Genomic DNA, 6490 nt, shown 5'->3' on the forward strand with positions numbered 1-6490 from the left:
GAGAAAACACAAAGGCCTGGTTTCACAGACTGGGTTTAGATTAAGCCAGGATTAGGCCTTAGTTCAATTTGGACATCCTTTAAAAAAACTACGGGTGTGCATCTTGAGACAAAACAATGGCACTGATATATTGTAAGATATGCCAGTGCAAGTTGCTTTCAGTTAAAACAACATGCTTATAGTCTAGGACTATCTTAAGCCTTGTCTGTGAAACCGGGGGGGAATAATCAAAGCTCTGATGCAGCAATTAGCACATATGTTTCAGAAAGGCTAACATGTGGTGCTCATGTGGGCAATGTAAGTCTAGTTTAAGTCTATGACATATTCCCCCAGTTTCACAGACAAGTTTTAGGCCTAGTCCTGAATTAAAATGCATGTTTGAGCTATTTTAAAGGTACAATATGCAAGAATTTTTTGCCGCTAGAGGGCGCTACATTCCAAACAACAACAACGGCGTAGCTTGATGACGATGTGAAGGAGCGTGGAATGATGGGAACTGTTGTTTTCAACTCCACCGTGGATGTAAATCAGTCAGACGGGAATCGAAAAATCATGTTCATGGATGAGGCTAAGTTCTATTTTTATAAATGTTGCGTTTAATGACATGCTTTTTGTGGCGAGGAGGGCGTGGTTCAACGCGGTCTGTAATGGGAGAGAGAAGAGACGAGCGGGACGCAAGTAGATCAAGTGCAAATGACGAACACCTGTGTCTTATTGCAGTGATCGGCGTGGAGAGACCGCTTATAAGCCTCGCGCTGGAACGAGAGAGAGACTGAAGAGAAAATTGGACGCAGAGAAAGCGAACCGGTGGATCCGAGCTCTCATTTTTGAACTGTTTTGAGCCGTCGCGGTTGCCACGGTGAATGCGCGTTGTGCGCGACTTTTGTTTGTTTTGCTTTATTTTAATAAAGTACGAGTCCCAGTCACGCCGACCCCTGTCTTCTTCCTTCCTGACTCTTGAACCTCATTAAAATGAATTAACCGCAAGAAAAGTAAGGTTTAATACTAAATTGGTTATCATAGATGATACTGTATGTCGAATTCATTGTTGTGATAACGCGGCGCAGTTTTACGTGTTCTAAACAAATGTTGTAAAAGTACATTCGAACATACCCACATCATTTGACAAAATACTGATTAATCTTTATGTATAACACATGCTATGTTTATTTACATGGCCATAAACAATGTCAATAAACTATACACAAATCTAAAGCAATAATACTTTCCTTACATAAACATAACAATACCGAATGCTACATTTGAATATAAAATTAAGCATGCTTTGTTGACGGAAACAGCTAAAATCGGTAAAGAATGACTGTGTTCCATAACGACAGCACGAAACAAGCTAACGTTTGTTGCTTGATAGACGCACAACTACAACTTCCGCATTTGTCCAGGACTCCACGCAGTACGAGCGGAAACCGAGGGTAACGCGGATATGACGCAATTGACTGGCGACTCCCAGCTCACCCCTGCTCTAACGCCCCGTTTCCTTGGTTAAAATCGCAGTTTTCTCATGATTTAAAAATAGTTGGAAAAATTTGGGATATTGTAAGTAATCAACTTAACAAAATATATAACACTGGCCTTGAGATTTTGGGATATTTTAATGCAAAATTCTTACATATTGTACCTTTAACTGAAAGCATATATGTCAGTGACATTGTTTTGTCTCAAGATGCACACCAGTAATGTTTGTTTCTAAGGCACTTTTATAAAAACTAGCCTACTTAGATGTCATAATTAGACTAGGGCCTAATCCTGGCTTAATCTAAGCCCTGTCTGTGAAACCAGGCCATTCTGATCCAACTGTCTAAATAATTAAGCAAAAAATAAATACGATTAAAAAATCCAATGAAACAATGTTATCTAGAAATATACTGATAGCGCCATATAGGACACACAAACATCAATAAATATCAGTGATCCTGTCAGTTATCAAACTTTTCTAATCAAAGTCAATGAAGAAAAACACTGTCTCTAGATGTGGATTGAGAAGGTCACTCTTGAAAAAAAAAGACACTGAGACATTAAAACAAAGAAAGGAAATTCCTTTAACAGCACACCAAACCAGTCACTCAAATGTCACTTTTCTGTGTTTTTTTTTCTATACTTTTTGCCTTTCCTTAAGTGACAACAGGGTGAGTTCTTTAAAAAAGCAGTTCTAAAGAACTGAAGGCTCTGGCGAGGTGCGTGGTGTCTTTTTGATATTCAGATTTGCCTGCCTACACAGAGCATTATGACACATTTGGATGATCGCATTGTGGGATTATGGGGCTGCCTTGTCATTTTCAACAACAATACTGCGATTTAGGGATGCTATTTCTCACACTGCGGCTCGCATTAACGCCGGGCCCGAAGATTTACATAAATCTTTGTCTTAAGATGAAAGAAAGGGTTTGAGACAATGAAGTTAAGCTGGAGAAATGGGAAGGAAGGTGTGTGTGTGTGTGTGTGTGAAGGGAGGGGGGTGTTAGCGAACGAGAGATGGGGGAAATATATATTTTTTTCTAATTCATCCTCTGTACTGTTGATACAAAGATACATAATGCCTCTTTCTTATGCCCTCATCATAAAAAATAAGCAGGGAAAATAAACATTAGCTACATAGAAGACACAGAACAGAAGCAAAGTGTTACTCATTCAGAGCTGATTTACTGATTCGTCTTTCAGCGAATCGGCGCGTTCCTTAATCTTATTGCCTGTAGCAGTCATTTCCAAAACTGACCTAGATTGTTGCACCACCCCTCCATGATTGGATTCATTTCCTGTGATTGTGATTCGGTTTACATCACAGGCAAGAGATTGAAATCAGACAGTTTTTCTCTAGGTTATACCGTCGAATGCAGATTTTCAAGAGTGGATTGAATCTCAGAGCCATACATTTTCTTGCTAAAATTTGTTTCCTGCACATACCTGGTTCCACTTTCCTTTTATGAAACAAAAGTTGATAAGCCAAGATAATTTTCATAATTCTTGTACCCTGCAAGATCGAGGAGTTTATGACACCTTGAAATGAAAGCTGAGAAATGATTGCACTCGGAAATGTGCAGAAAAAAATGGTAGGCTACATTTATTGGTCTCTTTATATATATAAAAAATAAAATAAAATAAAATCAACATATTGTACATATTCAAATTATATATATGAATAATATATATACAGTTTATATAATATATTAATAATATAATAATATATTTGATTAGTAATATATTTTAATAATAATATCTTTTTAATTATCTATAATTTTTAATACAATATAATAATGATAATGCATTATTATATTAAACTTTTGTAATTATAATTTATTTATTAAAATGAATAATTTCAAAATTATTAAAGAAACTTTTCCATGTTTAAATTTCCTTTTAAATCACATATTTTCCAATATGACAACACTGCTTATCCATTAAGGTCATTTATATAAAGTTGAATTTCTCATGCAGTAGGCTACTTTGCTTTAATGCCACTTTCTGTTGAGGATGCACCTGTAGACCTACATACATCTGAAGACACTTTCCACAACTCACGCCAGACCCAAATGTGCAAGGTGTATTTTATTGGAATATATTTCCATAAGGAGCCATTTCCAACACCAGGGCTGGGCAGGATCCATATGTCCGACATATGATTGGATGCTTCCCTGCTGCTAAGAGCAAGTGCCACAGATCTGTGCCGTAGCAACACTTTGGTGATTATAATTCAGACAGAAAGGTCATTATTTATTGCTTTTCCCGCCTGCAGCAGACACTGGTGCTGTCCCTCAGTTCATAGTAATAAACTAAATAAATGACAGTGGACAGATGGCCCACCTTGAACTAGCGAAAAAGGTTATTTACATCTGTGGATATTCACAATCAGCTCGCTCTCGATCACTCAGCGCTGACAGTCTCGACAAGCTGACATCAGATAACAACGTACAGAGATCATCTCTATTTGCATGTGTGTGTGCAGCGCTCAGGGATTTTTTGCTCTTGTTGTTGTGATCGGTTCCCAGGTTCTGGAGTCCTAAGGAACATGACATTGTAATCTGGGCTATGTTTTATTTATGGACCTTACCGAAGCAGATAACGGCTGTTTTAACAAACAAAGATGATTGCTTCAGGGGCCACTCACTCGTCCTGAGGTAATTAAGACAAAGTAGCTCCCTTGGCCAGGAGGCGGATCCATACAACCAGCTATTATTTCCCTTAAAAAAATAAAAATTCGACTGCAAGCGAGAGAGAGAGAGAGAGAGAGAGAGAGAGAGAGAGAGAACGTGTGAAAGAGAGAGAGGCTGTACTTAGAGTGTGTGAAAAGAGAGCATTTGATTCAAAAGGTCTTTTGTCATGTTTTATCTGTGCTTAAACCTCCTAGCCGGCCATGTGCTATCAATGAAGCTAATGCAATACAAAACACAAGCTCAACTGTACAGTGGGATCCAAACGTCCATATGGAAAATATGGAATATAAAATCGAATTTAAACCTGCAAGTAAAGAACAATTTTACATAGTAGTGTAAGTCACTTTGGATAAAAGCTACTGTTAAATTAATAAAGGTAAAATGTAAAGATTCTGCACTATTTTTAGGTCGCTCATTAAATATGCAAATGTGTTACATTGATCATGTGACTCCTTCATAAATACAGTCAGATGTTTCATGCTTCCACTGAAGCACAAGCTGCTCTTTGAATAGTCTCAAATCGTTCTGGAGAACAGGATCAGATCTTAGACAAACTTAAGTGCCACTCCATGCATGTATGACTGTGTGTCAAAGTTCTGACGAATGTTCATGGTGCTCCTTTTGATACAAATGAAAAGCGAATGGAGACGAGAAGTGAATCGGGCTCCAAAAACCCAAAGAATCACCATTGAAAGGTAAACAAAAGTTTTCTACACTATTCACATTCCACTATATTCCAAGTCTTTAAAAGCTCATGTTATTTGCACTTGAAAATCGTGCAAGTCATGGTCACCATTCATTATCATTTCTTGGCCACTCCGCTATAAATAATAATAATAATAAAAAAAAAACTACTGTGGTTTCAAGGGAAGAAAAAGCAAATGGGTTTCAAAAAGCATGATTTTTGGATGAAACTTTAAAGCAAAACAACATATAGTGTTGAAATTCTGAATTTGAATTTTTCAGTTCAACATTTGACAAAAACTGTTATGCTGATGTAATTTATCACAAAAATAAAATACAGTTAAATACAATACTTCAAAATCTTAAAAAACAACAACAATAAATACATAATATTGTTTATATAAAGTATTACATTAGAAGCATAGATTTTTAGCACCTCACTATGTAAGAAACCAAACTTACACATCCCAGATAGAGATGTGATGGAAGTGAGTGATGAAAATGATGTGCATGCCATCTAATGTATCCATACAAAGCTAGGAGGAGACGTTTTTTGGCTGAATGCGTGTGTTAAAATGGAGTGGTTTGTGGAAACAGGGACCTGGGCTTTCCCCGCAGCTTGTCAGGCACAATGAATGGGGCTATCTGTTTGTTGTAGGCCTCATCCCTAGCCATGTTTATTTGTAAACTGAGCAGACAATATGAAAAGCTGGGCTGTACAAAGACCCGAGACTGCCAGCTGGCTGACTGAGGGTATTCATGCCTTCCCTCAACCCCTTTCACAATGGCAAAACCCTCAACAGACGCCTGAATGCATACACACATGCGCACACATGCATACGCACACAACCTTTCATAATAGCCCGGAGAACGTCTTAAGGAAGTGCGGAATCTGCCCTCTCCCGTTTGCGTCCGCTTAAACAACGCACACACACGTTACATAGGAAGCCTCAGGCTTGTCTACTGTAAAGCCACGACTTGCAATGCCAAGAATGAGGAAGACTGTTTTAGCGAGTGTGTGCGAGTGCGGACATACGATTTACAAATCGGCCCCAAACCCCCCAGTGAGAAAACAAATTGGTCTCTCTTCCTGTTCACATCAATTGATGTTCTATTAAGACCAGATGGCCTTGATGGGCCTGAACCCATCTTGCAGAACATACATAGAAAAATGTCGATGCCTATTAATTTTCTGTCTGCTCTATGGATATTTAGCCCCTGGCTCGGCTGTACCGAGGAGTAAAACAGCACTTCTGACATCCATACGTGAGGCTTCAGACTCCCTTAACCTTCAACTCACACTCTTAGAGAGCGAAAAGAAAGTAGTCAGTCTCGTATTGATACAAAAGGAAAGTCTGTCAATAGGAGCATTCTGAAAAATAGACAGGTTCTCTTGAGCAATAACATATATTATGCCGGCGTCTCTCTGTGCGTGAGGGTGTGATGTCTTGTAAGTTTGAGATGGCTATTTCTGTATTATCTCCGCTTTGAGCCTCGACATCTCTGTGCCACACACTTGCAGTTCTGTTGAGGGTTGAGGACAGTGTGAATAGAATAGCATAACCTGTCCTCTATCACTCTGAATTGCTTGGGAAAAACATCTCATGAACTGCATTGCCATCTGAAAGGTGTTTTCT

This window comes from Rutilus rutilus (genome assembly GCF_951802725.1).
Source record: "Rutilus rutilus genome assembly, chromosome: 21".
NCBI lineage: Eukaryota > Metazoa > Chordata > Actinopteri > Cypriniformes > Leuciscidae > Rutilus > Rutilus rutilus.